The sequence below is a fragment of the Euprymna scolopes genome, chromosome 10 (assembly GCF_053919585.1).
Source record: "Euprymna scolopes isolate OS-2025 chromosome 10, ASM5391958v1, whole genome shotgun sequence".
In the NCBI taxonomy this organism is placed as follows: domain Eukaryota; kingdom Metazoa; phylum Mollusca; class Cephalopoda; order Sepiida; family Sepiolidae; genus Euprymna; species Euprymna scolopes.
In genome coordinates, this window is record NC_136491.1 from 70,070,358 (window position 1) to 70,090,369 (window position 20,012).

General features: G+C 34.1%; 1 protein-coding gene across 2 annotated transcripts in view; it reads right to left on the bottom strand.

The window, feature by feature from the left end:
• Window positions 1–20,012, bottom strand: part of LOC145286084 (protein FAM219A-like) — a 60,421-nt gene that overhangs the window by 38,934 nt on the left and 1,475 nt on the right. The gene's annotated exons all lie outside the window — the stretch shown is intronic.

The window sequence follows — 20,012 nt, forward strand, 5'->3', positions numbered from 1 at the left end:
CAGGCTGCTAAAAGGGAAGAAGGAAAAGAAAGTTCTTTTAAGGTCATTGAAGGTCAGTCAGTACCATGTCGTCCTCGGCTGGATAGCAGTTGTCTTAAATCGAGACCGTCAATGCTATAGCGAGATGTCTGGTGGATGGGAGACGAAAGAGGATAGATGTTGCTAGGCTGGCAGTCCGGTTCTGACTGCTGAAGTTCCCTCAAGACATTTTAGGGAGCAGATGAATCAATGCGCCCTGTTAGCTGATAGGTCAGCCTGTGGCCGGAGAACTCAGAGGGAGGCATTGATTCACCAGAGAAAATAGTTCTTTGTGACTGCTACAAGTCACTTGTAAAATTTAATTTGCAAAAAAAAAAAAAAAAAAAAAAAAAAAAAAAACTCTCGGCTGAAAGTAGTGACTGACTAAATTCGTTTTTGTTTTTTTTTATTTCAATAATACAGCAAGAAATAAACTTGTTTATTTATTTATTTATTTATTTTTACAAGTGGCTTATTGGACGGAAACAAAAAATGTCCGTCTTTAAGAATTTGACTGTGAGTAAACTAATTTTATTGTTTATTTTAATAACAAGATTTTTGTGTCGACGGACTTAGTAGACTTCCTGTACAAGAGGGAATATTTAATAAAAATCAAGAGTTTTCTTTAGTAAATATTTTTAGGTATGGATTTACAAAGATATTTGCCAAAAATAACCTCTCAAAACTGAGTAAATTTGTTTTGTTTTTTTATTCTAATAATTGTTTTACAATATTTTATGCTGACGGACCCAGTTGAAGTGGCTTTAATCAGCAACAGCAGCAATTAGTTGTACATAAGTCGTGCCTAATTTTTAGTTGTACATTTAGTAAAACCGGGGCCAGTAGCAACCTGTGCCTTCCATAATTTTATTTTATCTATGAAGATAAAATAAAATTATGAAAGGCACAGGTTGAAATGTTGTTGTCAGGAAAAAAAAAAAAAAAGGAATTCATCTACAATGAGTATTATCTTAGTGGTGTTCCAATATCAGATTGGAATGAGCACTAATTGTGATAGTTAATTAGCTTTCTTTGATTTGAGAGGTGATAGATATCATGCTGACACTTTCTATGGGTGAGGAGTTTAGTGAAGCAAGGACTGCACAACCTCTTGCTGCACTCCTGACAGAATTTCGTAATTCCAGTAACAAGAAGAAATCCAATATGATTGGAGAAAGACTAGTTTTATTTATGAAGTTTGTTTTAAACAAGTTGTTGCTACAAAGGTTAGAGATTCTACATGCTGGAAATTCTTCACATTTACTTCCATACGATGAAAAAGTTAGACACAAGGTCAGTTTTTAATATGGAAAAAGATCAATATTTGCCCAGTAGCAATAACTTAACAGCTAAAAAGTTTGGGTGAATTTATTGGGATTAGCTTTTAATTATTTTTCCTAAAATCAACACAAATGTGTTCTGCATCAGGGGGACACATATACAAATCTAAAGAGACAGTAAAATTTTATCCATGTGACCCAGAAACTAATGTCAATTTTTATAAAATCAGATACATTGAAATTCACACAACAAATCCCTCAGCAGCAAATGTCACTTTGTATTAGACTTTTATTTTTTTAATAGGACATTTCCTCAAGTGAAGTTACCTCCTGCCTGAATAACCTTCACTGATTTGCCCTCAGTTTACGCAAAGCACATCAGTCAACTTTTGACACTTTATAAAAAAAGAAAAAAAAGAAGCTTTCTCTAAATCCACAAAGGCAAGATTTTTTTTTTTTAATTACATTTTCGCCCCAAACACGGCAAATTGCCACTTTGGTGTAGTGGGCTACTATCAGGGGCAACAATACTGGGGTACTATGTACGGATTTGGGCAGCAAGATGTCAGTTCACATTACACTTGAACTTCTGCAGGGACCTGGAATGGAATTCCAAAGTCTAGCGGTTCTGGGGAAGAAACTATTGAAGTAGAAAGATCTTTTACATCTAGGGATCTCTACAGTGTGGGGTGGGATTTAGCAGCCTGTCGGGTTTGTCGAGGGTGCTCACGTCGTGGGGGCACAAGTGATTGCAGTTCGTCAGAGCATTCACCACTAAAATACTTGTAGAATGCAACATTTCGTCGATGGGACAGAGGCTAAAGCTTAGATGCCAGTTCAGGGCCTATCAGGTTTGTGACTCTCTTTTGAACCTTGTCAAGGAGCGAGAGACTAGTAGCAGATGCACCAGCCCAAATGTGACAGCAATACTCCATACATGGGCGAATGGTGGCCTTATAGAGGTACAGGATACTTTCGGGTGTTAGTAGTTGTCTAGCACAGTAGAGAGAGCCCACGTTTCTTGCAGTGGCCCTGGCAATGCTTTCAATGTAATTGTTCCAACTCATGTTTCCTGTGAATGTTAGGCCAAGGAATTTGAAAGATGTACTCTCAGATAAAGAGTCGTTGGCCATTGCTATAGGTGGTAGAGAGGGTTTCTTGTAATTATTGAAGGAAACTAGTTTAGTCTTGGCGGCATTGAACGTGACCAACCGTTTTTGTCCCCATTCCACTACAGATTGGAGGTCTTCCTCTAGTGTTTCTGCCATTTCTTTAGAAATGTGTTCATTCGTCTTCCTGTCATGCCTGCCATAGAGTGTACTGTCATCAGCATATATACCCATCTCAGAGGAAATTTTGTCGGGGAGGTCATTTATGAATATCAGGAACAATAGATGTCCAAGGATAGAACCCTGGGGCACTCCCGCATTTATATCATATTGTTTAGATGTACGACCGTCGAGGACAACCTGGATTTTTCTCTTATCTAAGAAGGATTTAATTATGTTAAGTATTCTACCAGTGATACCGTATGATCTAATTTTCCTGAGGAGACCCTCATGCCATACCCTGTCAAAAGCCTTAGATATATCTAGAGCTACCGCTCTGCCCTCCCCCGCTTTGTCCAGTGAATGGTACATACGTTCAGAGATTACAGTTAGGATGTCTGCTGTGGAACGGGCTTGGTTAAATCCATATTATTGGTCAGTCAGAAGTTTAGCATCTGTAAGGTGATGGACTAGAGCATGGTTAATTAAGGTCTCAAATATTTTGGCAAAAAGTGGGAGGAGGCTAATGGGGCGATAATTTGATGGGTCAGTCCTTTCGCCAGAATTCTTGAATACTGGTACCACAGAATCAGTTTTCCAACAGCCCGGAAAGCAAGCTTCATTAAGGCATTTGTTGTAGAGTTTGGAGAGAACTGGAGCTACTTCGGCTGAGCATTTTTTTTAATAGCATAGGTGGGATGAGATCGGGTTCACATGCTTTTGAAGTGTCAAGGGTTTTTTATGATGGCATGCACCTGAGCAGGGGTGATTTTCAGATCGTCTAGCGTGGCGTCTGTCCACATAGGAAAATCAGGTAGGGTGTGGTTGGAAGGGTCCAGTGTGGAGTTTGAGGCAAACCGACTGGCAAGCATGTTAGCCTTCTCGGTTGCTGAGGAGACAACCTCGTGATTGTTGGTTAGTGGGGGAATTGTTGATTGCCCATTATTTACTACACTGTTGTAGATTTTCCAGAAGTCTCTAGTTCCTAATTTTTGTACTTCTATGCGTTTTTTAGTGGTTTCCGTAAATTCTCTCTTAGCAGTCGCTATTTCTTTCTTAACGTTATTTCTAGCTTCTATATACTTCAGTCTGTTTGAACTGGACTTATGTCGGTTAAATCTGTGGTATGCATGCTGCTTTTGAGCAATGGCAGTTGCGCAAGTCAAAGGAAACCATTGGGGAGAGTGGGGCTTACTATAAAATTTCCGGATGGGAACATGCGCTTCAATTGCAGTTTGAAACCAGTCAGTGGTCTCGTTTGCACACTGTTCAGCAGGGAGAGAAAAAATATTTCCCCATGGGGCATCTCTGATTAGTTCCCTGATGGCTTCCCAGTCAGCCTTTTTATAATATCTCGATTTGAGCACTGGCTCTTCAGTTTTGGGTCTAGAGTTTAGGGCGATTTCAACCATTATCGCTGCATGATCAGCGTTCCTGAGTGGGCTGTGGGCCTTTGTTATGCAATCATCAGGAACTGTGGTCAAAAACAGATCTAGAAGTGATGCGTGTTGTTCTTCTTGGTCAGGGAAACATAGTTCTTTTTCTAACCAAGGTACTTTTGCATTTGTCTTAAGATAAATATAGTACCAGTAGTATTTTAGCCAGGCATTAAAAAAAAAAAAAAAAAAAAAAAAAAAAAAAAACACTGCATTTTATCTATGCTAATCCAACTTATTTGCTACAGAATTATTCTATTTATCAATTTTAAGCCTCTGTGATTATCTGCCTAGTGCTTCCCTTTTTACCCTGGTGACAATTCACAATTGTACTAAGTTTCCAGTCTTTCAGAATGACCTTTTCTTTTATGATCAGATTTGCCAAGTCTGTAATCATTTCAATCCCCATTTCACTCACAGCCTTCAACATTTCTGCAACAATGTGTGAGGGTCCTCCATCCTGACAGTTCTTCATCTTACAGTTTTCTGTACCAGATACTGTTTCAACACCTTATAAATTTTCATGATTCCATAAAAACTCAGTAGTTAACAATTTCTCATGGTGTCATTTCTAAGCATCCATCTTATTCTGAGATTCTCAATGAAAAATAAATCAAACCAAATGAATATATGTTTAATCCAAACATAGAAAATTGTTCTGACTATTGTTATAGAATAAAACACATTCCTAAAATCTACAGAAACACCAAAATCATAAAAGGCCATGGATGATGAAATAGATGTGCTTAAAACAATACTTATGAACTCCGTTCTTTAAGCCAAGATAATCATTGGGGGACAGATGGGTCTACACATGCAGCAAAACACTTTATATAGCTACAATAACATTAAAATGTTGATGCAAATGGCAGTACAAGATGGTTCAATTGTATATCAAATGGACTTAAAAAAAAAAAAAAAAAAAAAAACACTTTTTAATGCTAATATTGATTGCAAAGCATATATAGAATAAAAGGTTTTATAAACAAATAAAAAGATAAATTAAAAAAAAAAATATGAACTAAAACAAAGTGGAAGAAATTGGAACAATTTAGTCAATGGACTTTTAACAAAGCAAAATTTTGAAGAATCATCAAATCGTATTTTTCATAGAAAAAAATATAATTAAAAAAGTAATTATTATAATAACTTGAGTAGATGATCTAACCATTGCAACTTTGGATTTAAAAAGAAAAGACTTTGATCAATTACCTTATTTCTTTGGAATAGAATTTGTATTAATACCATTTATTAAAATGAACTAGAAACAAAATACGACTTTTAAACAGATTTGAAATGAACGATTGTAATTCAAGATCTATACCATGTGATACTAATACAAGTACAACAGATTAAAAAGAATGACCAAATAACAAATTTTAAAGACAGTTTAGTTTACAACCTGCATTGAACTTGATCTAAGTTATCTCAACATTTGTTGAATCCCAAATGGGCATTCAAATAAAGTAAATTTGTTTTAAAATACACCAACCGAGACAAAAATTTAACTTCAACAATCTGAATTGTTGCTTTGTGATTCAGATAGGTCGAATTCAGAAGATGAAGTATTTCTTGATATTATCTGCTAAACAATGATGATATTAATACAATAGCGTGTTATTTTGTGTGTCATGCTAACATCTTTTTTCTCCCGAGTGACTGTCGTTTAACTGTTATGACCTTCCAGTTCTTGTAATAAATAATTTTACCAAGAATTCTTAAGTTTTGGTTTCGATTATAGCTGAAGGAACTCAAGATAATTATAGATATATATTATCTATAATTATTTCCACAGCCAAACAACGTCACAACCCACAAGAGCCATGACAGCCAATGAACCGGAAGTCCAAGACTCGAGTTTCACCCTCATTTGAGCTCATCAGTTAGACATATCCAAACTCGGGATTCAAAACCCAAGCCTCTTGCATGCAGGGCAAGCACTCTGCCAACTTAGCAAGGATACTAGATCGCTTTACAAAGTTTCCTACTTTAAATTCTTGAAACAAAATTTGTAAATAAACATTTCATTGTTATAAACATAAAACCAACGTTTTTGCATTTATTTATATAAATAAAACATTAACATTTTGATAATTTTGATGCAAATTTGTCTTAAATATAACAAAGAAGAATCCACAATTATTGGCATTTCTAAATTCAGAAGACTTACTAAACATTTGCCAATGAATAATAATTCTTAAACAAAACAATTTCTTGCATTAAAATTGCTGAATTAAGCAATAACAAAGTATAATTAATCATAGTATAGTCACTTTTTTGAACAGCGACATGTAAGTTAGTTAACTTTACTAAAGAGATCACATATACATAAGCAGTGTATAAATTGGATAGGTCGATCTTATTGTGTAGACTTGAATTAATTTGAAATTAGGTGTTTTGACTTCATTAGTGCAAGAAATGAGCCTAACTTCGCATTCATTTAGATTAAAAAATGATGCAGTACAAGTGCACATATGTTAATAACCAAATTGCTATCAAATTAGTAAAGAATCGTCTTCATCAATAAGAATCAGAGCATATTGATGTGAAATACCATTATAATATCTAATTCAGAATATGGTATATTTACACATTATGCCTTCAAATTATATATATATATATATATAGCAAATATTGGTAGTCTTGAGAGTGTACATGGAGGAAATGGATAGCATGATAATGCAGAAGAAAGAATTTTAGAATTTGGTTTTGCCATGGAAACACCCTTTTCAAGAAAAGGAAAAACTATCTCATTACATAGGAATCTGATACAGAAAAAGCCCAAGTAAATTATTTAAGAAAAAAGGATGGAATGCTCTTGAGTGATGTAAAAGTAATACCCGATAAAGAAATTGTGATACAGCACAAACCAGTTATTTGCAATTTTACACTGAAGAAAGTATACAAGTTAAAGTTTATCGCCAGGAAAAGATGTTGAATCAAGAACATATGAAAGACCAAGTGATGAAACATTCAGTTACTAGATCAACTTCAAGAAATGCGGAAGAAGTTGAAGGATACGCTGTTGAAGACAACATATCAGACTTATGAGTGAACAAAAGAGTCCCCACTGCATAGGGTGACATGGTGATGGAATGAGGCAGCTGAAAAATGTATCAAAGAAAAGCAGAAACAATGGAATGAAAAAGTTTAGCAAATAAAGATGTAGCAAGGAGTCAAGTAAAAAGATCAATTTACAAAGCAAAGAATGACAGATGAACAAGCTAGATTTTCCAGATAGATTACAAAGGGATGATCAGAAGAATTAAGTATTCAGGATAGCTAAACAGGCGGAAAAAAAAACAAAAATGGACATTGTTGGAAAGTAGTGCATTCAAATGACAATGGAGTGCCAGCAATAAATAAACACGATAAGAGGGATGTTTGGAAATGCTATTATGAGAGATTACTGAAGACCGAATTAAGTTGCAGAAACAGATTCTGGTTCAGCTATAAGAATTAAGAAATGGTATAAGATGTAAGGTGAAGGATTCTCAGGCATTGCTGCAGAAATTAAGGTTGTCGATGAAGCAGGCATCGCAACGACTTGACAAATCAAATCAGAAAAGAGTTTGTTCTAAAAGACTGGGATCTTAATACGATTGTGACAAGAGTTAAGAAATTAAAGTTGATGGATCAGTTCCTGAAAGTGATTGAGAAAATAATTAAGAAACAAGAAATCAGATAAGCATAGATGAAATAGGCTGGTGCTACATTTATCTTAAGACAAATGCAAAAGAAATATCTTAGCAAGAAGAATCTGTATTTTACTTTGAAAAAAGCTTTTGATGAGGTGTCAAACGGTTGATGAAGGTTGTTTAACAATTTACAGAAATTCCCAAAGTCATGTTAGAATTAACAACACGTTTAGTGACAGCTTTAACATTAAAGTGAGAGTACATCAGAGTTTTGTACTGAATCTGTTGCTTTTGTGCCTTATAAAAGTTGTCCGGGAAGTTTGGTAGGAGTTGTCCAGAAAAAAAAAAGTTGTGTACTGATGATTTAGTACATACTTGTGAAACAATGGAAGAGCTGCTCATAAAGTTAAAGATTTGGAGAAATACTAAGGAAAGGAAAGGTCTGTGAGTGAATTTTGCGAAGACCAAATTGATGATCAGTGTTTGTAGCATTGGAAAGCTCCCCAAAAAGAAGGGAGCTGGCCTACTAAATTTGTGGAAAGGAAGTAGAGTGTAATTCAATCTTCTGTTGTACTTGTAAGCATTGGGTACACAATAAGTTCAGTAGAGTCACTGGTAGGAAGCGAGAGAATAACCAGTTGATGTAGAAGTGTCAGACATTGGAGACTGAGGAGTACCTTGATGTGGATAAAATATACTTGGATGGTGAGGCTATTCAGGTCATTCAAAAATTTTGTTATGTTGGTCATAATGTAGCAATTGCATGATAGATCTATTTTGTTTGCACACAATATTTTGGGTTATGTTGAGTTGTGATTAGACTTGATACATGTGCAGTATCATCTAGACTTACAGGACTTCATAGGCGCAAGAACAGAAATGTGCAGCTACAAAAAAAAAAAAAAAAAAAAATCAATGCATGCTGACACTAAAAGTTTCACACACCAAGATGGAACTCCAAGATGTCACATTCTGTTATGAACAAAAGCCTACAAAACAATTCTTTATATTTCAGTGTTCACTCCGAATAAAGTTGATTCATACTTTATGATGGTTTTAATGGAAGATGGTGACTCCTTTCTTATTCAACATTCAATTCAAAAGTCAGATACATAAAGACACAACTAACTCTACCAAGTTATCTTCTTCCAGACCAATCATCTTACAATTAAAATACCATTGGAATACAAGGAAGTGTTCGTGGGATAGTAAAAGTTAGAACTAGATGGAGTAAGTTCAGGAAAATTTTTGACATAACTAGTAGAGCATTACCATTGTTGACCAAGAGAAGAGTTTACTGGTAAATGTACACAGTGTGATGATGTATGGAAGTCAAACCTAACCGGAAAGGGATGAAGACGTGTTGCATGGAGAGAAATGGTATAAGAATGATACAATGGATGTACAATGCGAGTCTTAAAGACGTTTAAATCTGATGACCTCAGAGGAAGATTTAATTTGGATAGTATAGGAAGATATGTGCAGTTGGTTTGATTACATCGAAAGAGCCAATAAGAGCGCTTGATGTAGAATAGTTGAGGTAGCAGGGTCAGTTGACAGAGGGAGGCCAAGGAAAACAGGGTAAGAAATTACAAGCATGGATTCGAGAGAAAAAGTGATAAAGATTTGTCAAATGATAGTTTAGAAGTTAATTTCTAAACGCCATCAAACACATGCCAGCACATAAAACAGATATTAAACTGATAATGTTTATGAAGCTAGTGAATAAAATCAAACTAAATAAATTTGCATAAGTTAAATTATAGAATAAAATGTAAAGAAGTGAAAATAAAAAAGTTTCTTAAGATTACTAGTAAACACTCCTCAATAAGATGAAAGTTAACATATGTATGTGCAATGATAAGCTGTTATTTATAAAAGTTAGCAGGGACTGTGTGCAATAATGTTAAAAGAGCAGCAGCTGTTATGTTCGGTTTAACATCCTTTTTACATGCTGGTATGTATTGGATGAATAGTTGTATGTGATGTTAATATTTATATTGGTGTATCTGTGTGTGTGTGTGTGTGTGTGTGTGTACTGCTAAAAAGAATATCAGCAGCAACCGTGTTACATTCATGTTTGAGTATTTTATTTTCTGTTTGTTTAATCCCAGAAATAAATTTTAAAACTCCAGACGTGTTTCATATTTTTCCTTCGCTTGATTTGAAGATCATATTTTATTTTCCGCCTACATTATTCTACAATGAACAGATTAAAAACATAAAAACTGACCATACAAAACGAATCCTAGGTTTCTGAAACAGAAAAACAAAGAAACATTTGATTTACATTGTATTTATTTTTGCAAATTGTTGCTATTTATTTTATAATTATAGGACATTTTTTGACGTTGTAGCCTTCGTGTCTAGGTTTAAGAAATTTAAGGAATGTTTTGTCTTCCAAAAATCAGAAACAACTTTTTAAACTTTGGGTGGTGGGGATTTATAATGCAGATATGTAGGATAACATAGAGACAACTTTTTTTTTTTTTAATACAATTACAAAAATATATTAAAAAAACTACAATTTACAAAAATTAATACAATGCAGTATTTTCTCTTTGGGGAATCTGGGTTTAATTATGTGGTTACCTTTTGGCTGTTGTCATAACTAGTTACTGAATTTTGTCAAGTCAATGGTGAGGGAGGAGGACTGGTGTAAGTTCTTTCATGCAGGAGGGAGAGGAGTGGTAAAAGGGTCTCTCAGCTACGGTAGCAGTAGAGGGTGAAACTGTCCTTTCAGCGGTTGCAAATTTAATGGGCCTCACAGGTCTCCATTTAATCTTTATGACCCACTTTCATGCTGGATCAGCTAGTTAGGAGAGGAGAAGAGGTGGTAAATGAGATGACTATTTTAGAGTTGAGTTTGTAAAAAGTTGAAACTAAAAATATTTAAAAAACATGCAAACCGAATGAACAACTGATTAAACACAAAATATTTGCATTTATTTATTAAGCAAAAATAGATACAAAATGTGGCGCAAGGATAAACATGGAAAAGGCTGATGTTATCTACCTTAATCAACTTAGCTAATCAGAATCGTTGACCATAACACCAAAATGCCTCAATAGTACTAATAATTCATTTGCCATTCACTAAAATAAAACGTCCCCATAAACTGCCAACTTAAAGCTCATAATACAGGGTGGAATGATAAAATTGTTGTCCCAGAAAAGACAACATGATTCCATTTCTGTTTGATGAAAACCGGTTTTCTTTTTTTGTTGCAAACCATGTATTAGTTAGCCAGTTGTGTACAAATCCCAAGAGCGATAGGAGCCCTCTATCATGTCTGAAAGTAACAAAGTTTAACAAGCTTAATCGGAGAAGTGCCACTGTACAACTCATGCTCTGTACCGATCCAAATTATAAGAGGACCATTGCCAGTACCCTCAAAATGCTAACCCGGAGGCACTAACGCTTGAGGGCACAGCTCAACAAAGTTTTCAACTACAGTCATGATCTTTAAAGTGGTTTCAAGCGAGGGCCACATCAGGCCACCTTACATCTTCAAAATCGGTTTGAAAGTCAACACCAAAGTGTACCTGGATGTGCTGAAGAGTGTGGTGTTTCCATGGTGCAATCAGGTAGCTGCTAGCAGACCCTGGGTGTGGCAGCAGGACTTGGTGCCAGCCCACGAGTCCAAAGAGATCCAAGCTTGTCTTCAGGAGTGCTACGACTTTGTACCCTTCTCTCACTGGCCCCTCTCCTCCCCCAACCCGAATGCGCTGGACTACTTCGTTTGGTCATACATCAAGAACATTACCAACATGACCTCCCACGACACCAAAGCCAGCCTAATCACTGCCATCCGCCAAACTCCCACCGGCATTTGTGGAAAAGGCATGCTCCCAGTTCCGGACCTGTACTGAGGTGGTGATTGAGGCTGAAGGTGACCACATTGAATAGATATCAACTCTACTACATAATCAAGTTACCTAAATTGATTTTTTCAATGAAAGTTTTAAATCTGTTGTTTTCTTTATGGCTACAAATCTATCATTCCACTATATATATATATATATATATATATATATATAGCATAAGCCTGAAGAATCCTAGAGTGGATGAAACGTGGAATATTCAGTGTAGCTTAATCGCCATATATATTTTATAACTTACTAACTAGCTCTACCTACGTATTGAGCACTGTTCAAATAAATACTTCAAGTTTACACATAAATTTATACTTTTGTATATTAATTTATGTGAGTAAATGAAGTAGTTATATATATATATATATATATATATATATATATATATACACAAAATACTAGCGAGATCCTGTGAAAATTTAATGTTTTCTAGATCAATCTGTATAAAATACAGTTAATAGTAAAATTCCTTCAGAAACAATTGTCTGTCAGTGTCAATAGCATTGAGAAAAAAATGTGTCTATTTTTTATTGTAAAAAATTACTGTTATTGTCAGTTAAAATATTCTTTAAAATGAATATCTTTTTATTTAAAATTGTGACCAATATAAGACGAACTTTATTTACTTTTTCATTTCAGCTTTTATTGACTAGCCTTAATAGGTCACTGTACACTTGAATATGGTGCTACAAATAGAATGCGGATATATGCAGGTATTTAGTTCCTTTTAAAACAATAGAATCTGTCTTTTTACCATAAATAAGTATCAGTTAAATATTCTTCAAATTAATAAAATGAATATCACTTTTTGAAATGCATTCACATCTTGGAACAATATGTTTTAAAATGAATAAAGTTGGAATTGTTTATCTTAGCAACTTCCACTTAATCACCAATTACTATCTTTGCTGATCAGATGATCATATTTTTAAAATGAGTGTGAAAGATGGCACATGTCCAGACATTAAATGCTTTGGTATATTACTATATGGATGAAGTAGAGAGTTAGGAACCAATAAAAATCTTATATACAAAATAATAGGAACAATATAGACAATGTATAAAAAAAAAAAAAATAAATAAATAAACGAGTATTAGTATAAGAATCAACAGTTTCTAAATGTGACCGGTCAGCAGATTTGTCAGTCGAAAGATTAATGCAAGTCTTGAAAGCTCTTTCGAAATTACACAAATAGACCTGCATCTGGCAAATCAAGTCACCTGTTATCTTATTGGGAAGGGAATTATTAAACGAAAAGAGTGGCAAAATTTAAAAAGAAATCATACATTCTCTAAGTTGCTGGATCAAGGTTTCATCCAGTCATGTATTGATGCAAAAATCACTTTTTATTGCATTGAAACAGTTGCAAACAATGCTCTGAATAGTCTACACATTGTTTTTGACAGACTTTGAGCAAATGCATGCACTCACTTTGAACAGATTTCTAATTGACAAATGTTCATGAAAAATGGTGAATCTTATGATATTCAACTCCTGCTAGGTCACACAGCTTTTAACTAACACAAGTTTGTGGACCCGTTTAAATGTTTTTCAAAACAACTGATAAAATTTGGGTGAATTCAAAATCTAGCATCACTTATGTCTGCATGACCATGTTTATGCGTTGACAAAAAATTTTCTGTTCAGCATGCACACCACATCGTCTTCAATCAAGTCGTACAACTGCCGAGCGATAATGCTGTGAAAAAAAAGGTGTTGTCAATACTCATCTCATTCCTTGCACCAAACACAAGATTGTAACACTGATCTTCTGTCAATGTAACAAAAAGGAATTTTTGCATCAATACATGACAAAGATATTGAAAAAAAAAACTATCACAGATGAAACTCAAAAGTGTACTTAACCATTGTTTCCGACAGAGCAGTCTAAATAACACTTATCAAACCATTACATTGATGAACAGTAATAGCTCCATTATAAAGTAACGCTTATACAAAATTCAAATTTTTGGAAAATTTGCAATAGTAGCTTCACATAACTAATAATTCAATTAGGCTCACATGATATTTGAAGGTTAGTACTTTAAGAAAAATACATGATTTTTATAGTGTCAGTATCTCTAAGGAAAATATTATAAAGCGATGTGTTATTTATATTTTTTTGTAGATTTTTGCTTTTAACTGTTTTGTAATAGTTCTCTAGTGATATTTAAAAAATATATAGAAAATGGTATTATTAGGTGGGTACAAAAATAATGTTTTTTGGTATATATCTGATAAAAAAACATTTTTGCACCAACCTGATATAACATTGCACCATATTTTTTTTGGTGCAAAACGAGGCTTGAAGCCACTTTATGTAAGGAGCTAACAAAAAACGAAAGATGATTATTGCAAAGACAGATGATGCCTTTTAATCTTAGTCTTAAAAAGACTAAAACCATAGGTAGAAGGAAAAGAGTGAGCAGGGAGAAAGTTCCACAACCTTGCAATTTTTGAAAAGAAGCTACTGAACTAGGAAGCTGTATTACAATGAGGTATTAAAACAACAAATTGATGGAGTAATAATAATAAGTCAAATAAACTGGAACAAACGAAGCAGGAAATAGATCAGACAATTCTGAGAAACACATGCCATAATATTTATAGAAACGACAGAGAGAGAGAGGTTACAGTGAAAAAGAAAGAACGAGGCTAATGAAATCACAGACACTTTTCTGCAATTTATCAAGAATCTTCAAATTGGACAGAGATTCATCAGCCAAAATATGACAACAATACTCCATACATGGTCTGACAGTAGATTTATCGAGATAGAGAATAGCTTCAGGTGTGAGAAAGTGTTCAGAACGATAGAGAGAACCGATTTTACAAGAAGCAGAAAGAGCAATGGATTTAATATATGAAATCCAAGAAAGATTTAAAGAGAAAGAAAGATCAAGAAGTTTCAGAGTCAATTTCTTATCGAGCTCAGAGCCATCCATAAGAATCTCAGGAAGAAAAGGGGGCACACCTACAACTGAAAGATAATAGGCAAGTCAACAGGTTTAAATGAAACAAGCCATTTCTTACTCCAACCCATAACTGAATCCAGACCAACTGCATATTCCAACTGATCAGAGGAAGATGGTCAAGAAACAATACCAGAATAGAGGGTGGCGTCGTCAGCATAAATGTTAATTTTCTAAATAATATTCTCTCGAAGGTCATTTATATAGAGAAGAAACATTGTTAGCCCTATCAGGTTGGAGAGAAAGTGCTTGTGGTTTTTAACTTTTAAATTCAGATGAAAATATCTTGACTCCAAAATTTATTGATCAAAACAAACACCATCAAAACCAACACACTTTTGCCAATTCAAAATAAATGTACTTATACAAGTAACATAAAAATCTTGCGCTCTGGTAGCATTGAAGTCGCTGAAGGCGTTTTTGATATCACTTTTGGTTTTGAAGCATTTTTCACACAGAAAGTTGTTGAGATGCTTAAAAAAGTGGTAGGTCTGGAGAGTACGGCGAATGAGAGTTTCGTAGCCCAATTTGTCCTTCTGCAGGGTCAGTTTAGCAACGTATGGTCAGGCATTGTTGTGGAGGAGAATTGGTCCTTTTCTGTCGACTAATACGGAGTGTTGTCGTTCAAGTTTCTGATGCATTTCATCCATTTGTTGGCAATACTTCTCTACCGCAATGGTGTTACGCCTGCATTCAAAAAAACTAATGGATGAGACTGGACGCAGATCAGCAAACAGTCGGCATAACCTTCTTTTGATGAAACTTTGGCTTTGAGAGGTGTCATGGAACTTTAGTGTCCAACCACCGAGTTGAGCATTGCCGGTCGTCATAAATAACCTATTTTTCATCACAAGTCACAGCCCAGTAGAGAAATGGGTCGTTCTTGTTGCACTTCATAACGGCATTCCTTTGGTTGTTGTTCAATTTGTGAGGTACCTATTTATCAAGTTTTATCTTTCCAATTTCTCTTGAGTGGTTGGAAATCACTGTATACATTATGTCTAATTCAGAAGCAAATTCCCAAACAGTTGTCCATGGATTGGCTTCCACTAAGACTCTTAATTGGTCGTTGTCAACATCCAATAGCTGACTACTATGCTCATTATCTTCAAGACTCATTATCGCTACAAAATTTCTTATACCACCATTAAGCTGTCCATTTAGCAGTGGTTCCTGGGCCAAACACTTTGTTGATATCGCAAGCTGTTTCAGTTAAATTGAAATAAGAAAATTGTGTGAAATTTTCTTTTTTTTTTTCCATCCTGTATTCAAGATTCTGAAAACATAATTGTTTTCAAAGATTAGATAGAGCAAAAAACGCTCTTTAAAATGATATATAAAGTAAAGGTATTATAATGAAAACTTATTTGAAAATACATCATTTGAAATCAAAATTTTAAATTCTCCAAGAACCTTCTTGTCAACCTAATAGAATAGAGTCCTGAGGAATACCGGCATTGAAAAAAAAAAAAAAAATTAAACTAGAGTTATTCACAAGCGTCAATCAGAAAAAGACCTCAATATCAAGAACTTTATCAATACCATAACCTCAAAGTTTATGTAGTAGATCAGACAGACACACTGTAGAATATCTTTAAAATCCTAAGCACAATAATGTTACCCTTTGGCGTAATAATTTCAGAGTCAAGAGACCAATTATTTTTCAAAGAAAAATTCAAAACAGATCAAAAAATCATTGAAAGAAGAATTGTCAGCAAAAGATAAGCAAAGAGATCAGCCTTATCCTTAGAAGATGGAATAACTTGAAAACCATTAAAAAGAGGAGGAATAGCAGACTTGTCACTATTAACAATAGTATTATAGATTATCTAAAAATGATGAGAGCCAACCTTTTGAGAAGAGATAGGCTCACAAATCATTTGAGAGTAGCTAGACTTAACCTCAGAAATTGCTCTTTTGCAGGCATTGCTAGCTCTTTTGTAGGATTCTCTAGAAGCCTTAGAACCATCTAAATGATACTGATTGAAGTAATGATTATGATGGGCAATTACAAAAGCACAAAAAGATGAAAACTGAGAGGAGAATGATGTTTGGTTTAAAACTGACGATGAAGAATAAAGGTGTCAGTTCCAAGATGCCAATCAGTAATCCATGAGGTTAAAGACTTGGGATACATACAATGGAGAGATACTTGCAAAGAAAAATAGCAATATTATATGCTAGTTCACCAGTTTTTGGCGATTAGATGTAAATAGCCTGAAACACTGAGCGGTACAAATAAATAAAACCATATATATATTATTAACTTAAATGTAGGGGTGTAGCGAGAATCACAAACGGCTTGAATTACCTTCTTTCTTTTTCTAGTTTATTAATTTCTAAAGCTAACAAGTTGTAATATGAAGGTATTAACTAAAAAGTATTTTTAAGCAATGGAAATTTTTTAAAACTCCAAAAAGTAACACATACATGTGAAAGTAGTAAGACAGTGAAATATATAAAAAAAAAAAAACAGAACAAAATCAGTTTTCTCTAGACTTCACTAGCTGCGCCTGAAAACACCAGAAAATACGCTCTTCATCGCTTCCCTTGCTGAGGAGGGGATGGCAAATTAAAAAAAAAAAAAAAAGTCACAATGATTCACATACCAGAATTTTTCATCTCGCACACACATGCTTACACACTAACGAGTCAGGCAAATAGTGTGAGAAATTCTACAATTATAAGCAAGCCCCTAATTGGTTTATTTGGCCACCCACGGTCTTTGTTTAGACCAATCAAATTGGTTGATGTTTTTAAACGTCAGTGATGAGCTGGGTGGGCTTTTTTGATTACCTTTTCTCTTTCAGGCAGTTCCAAACATGCAGCCAAAGAAGAAACATGCAACTCAACTATATATACGAGACATTTGGGCGCCTCTATTCTTCATCTCCTTGAGACTTTTAAACCTAAATGATTAGGCGAAGTTATTATTATATATGTCTCCCAGAGACTTTTTTAATGTCAGAATTATTGACCTGTCATTATTGACTTTCTTCAAATGAACATTAATTATGAACTTGTGATGTCGACTCTAGTCGAGAATTGAATACTTTTATTAGAAGTCATCATACCAAACCCCCTTCAAACGGTTGTAATTAATCTGATCTTCAAACAGTGCTGTACCTGAATACCAGTTCCTGATGAAGATAAAAGAACCATTTCTTTTCGAGGTTGTTACCAGCTCTAGTCAGAGGCAAATCGGGCATTTCCTTTTTGCAACAAAGAATGAATAAAATTTGATTGAATTTTAGAGGTATGCTTTGTTGTAATTGTTATGTTAATTTTTTTGCCACTGTCTTGGAGCAAAAACAGGTGATAAAATATCTTATAATAGAAACGAACGACTGCTCACATCTATACAATTACTAACACGCTGCCAAATACTCCCATAGTTACACTATGAACATTTTGACTTGTGACTAACAACTTTCAACCACGTGTTTGCATAAATTAACACGTTCAGTATTAAGAGTAACTTTTATATTCTTATCTCTTGCATAAAAATGCTTTCTTATAAAATTTTGTTTCATTTTATATACATGCCTGTATATATCCTTTATTTTCTTTCGCCAAAGCAATCATTTATACCCTAAATCATATAAATTGTCAATGTGGTTCTTCTTGGCTACACACAAAGATGTTAACGTCGCTCCAAGATGTCCTCTACCAAGGCCAGATATCACGCCACAGGGGAATTGGTTTTGCATGTAAATTTAATGTAAAATGATCACCCACTTTCCAACCATAGTGTTTTAAAGGCGTGCAAAAAATGTTTAGTTTAATATTAGCCTTTTTTTTCTTTTCTTTTTTTTTCTTAATTTCTTAAAAATTAATCGAGCATAATTTTGGGGTGATTTTTTTTTTTTTATTATTATTTCCACACGGACTAAGGGTTAGTGACAGTAGGCCATCAGGTCATTATTACATTTTTTAACGTCAAGTTTTTCAAGTTGTTTATATGTAATTCTCTATTCTTAGATTATCAATTTTTCATCGTGCAATATCTTGGAAATGGTCCTTTTCCTTTGGAATCTATTAGAAAGTTGTATGTTCTTAAAAACGCTATCCGGTTAGAAACTGCTGCCCCAGAAATTAATCATTTTAAGTAGATTTACATACAACACTAAACACCCCCCCCTCCGCTCTAAATTCTATAAATATGTTAATTTTAATTATTTACAAATAAAAATTGTTGCATATCAGTCACCACAGTCACCGAGATATAGCCATGACGCGGAATTTTGTTTCTGACTGTTGGACGGTCCCTGAATTTCGGAGATTGAAAACACAAAAGTGACAACTTAAATAATAATTGTTGTTCGCGTGACCGAAAAAAAAAAAAAAAAAAAAAAAAACTCAAACAATAATTAGAAAAAAAAAAAAGCAATTCATTTTTTTTTAATGCAATTTAAATAGAATTTAGTTTTTGTTTTCCGTTTCTAAACCCGGGTTTAATTTTGCGTAGTTACTTTTCAGCTGTTGTAACTCGTTATTGAAAATCGTATTATTTTACATGTTGAAGACTACTTCATATAGATCGACCTCGTGACTAGGCATATTGCCCCGGTAAAAAAAAAAAAAAAAAAATCACCCAGCCAATATCTCATATTTAAGTATCTTCGAAATATGAAGAACAAATTATTATTCTATTAAAAAAAAAACAAAAAAAAAAAACGAAAGCCGTTCTTAACATGAGGTAAAGGCGGTGTCTATTTCGAAAGCCGTTCTTAGGGGGAGGGGTAATTCTCGTTCAGGTCCTGAAATGTGCAACCATTGATGCCGAACTGTAATACAACCAAACTTTCGTAAATCGATGTTCACTTCTAACGAGGCAAATTAGCTTTAACTTTGCAACTCAACAAAATAATGCGTTTGTAAAAATAATTTGTGAAAAATTTCCCCCGCTCGCGACTTTGAAATGTTTAATTTATATATATTTTAAGATATACATTAAAATCTTGAAAACGGGAGTACCTTTAAGGTACGCATGCACTTTTTGATCCGTGCTGCTGAAATAATAACGTTATTTAAAAAGCCATTCTTAACATGGGGAGGGGAGGGGGTTTGTACCCATTCTGTACTTTAACCTTACAATTGAATTTAAAAAACAAATTTAATTAAACTTAGAAATACGATTTAAAAAATGTCGCGGATCAGTAAGTGCATTCATTAGCACCCATTTTAATTTAAAGTTAAAAAAAAAAAAAAGAATTATTTAAAAGAACATATGGTTAAAAATGAAGTTCCGTCCGTCTTTGTTTACATTCTACATCAGCTGATCGTTGTGCTAAATGTGCTTCTGCTTCACAATGAAAGTCCTGGAAAAATCCGTTCTGATTAATGTTTACTAGTTTTAAAATTTTTCTTTTATTCTGAAAAACAGCCAAACTTAATCAGAAGCGAATTCTCCATCATGAAGCAAAAAATATCAGCTGACGAAGAATGCAAAAAAAAATTAAAAAAAAGAAACGACAGACAGAACCCGATTTTAACCGAACATTCATTTTGTTAAACTAAAAT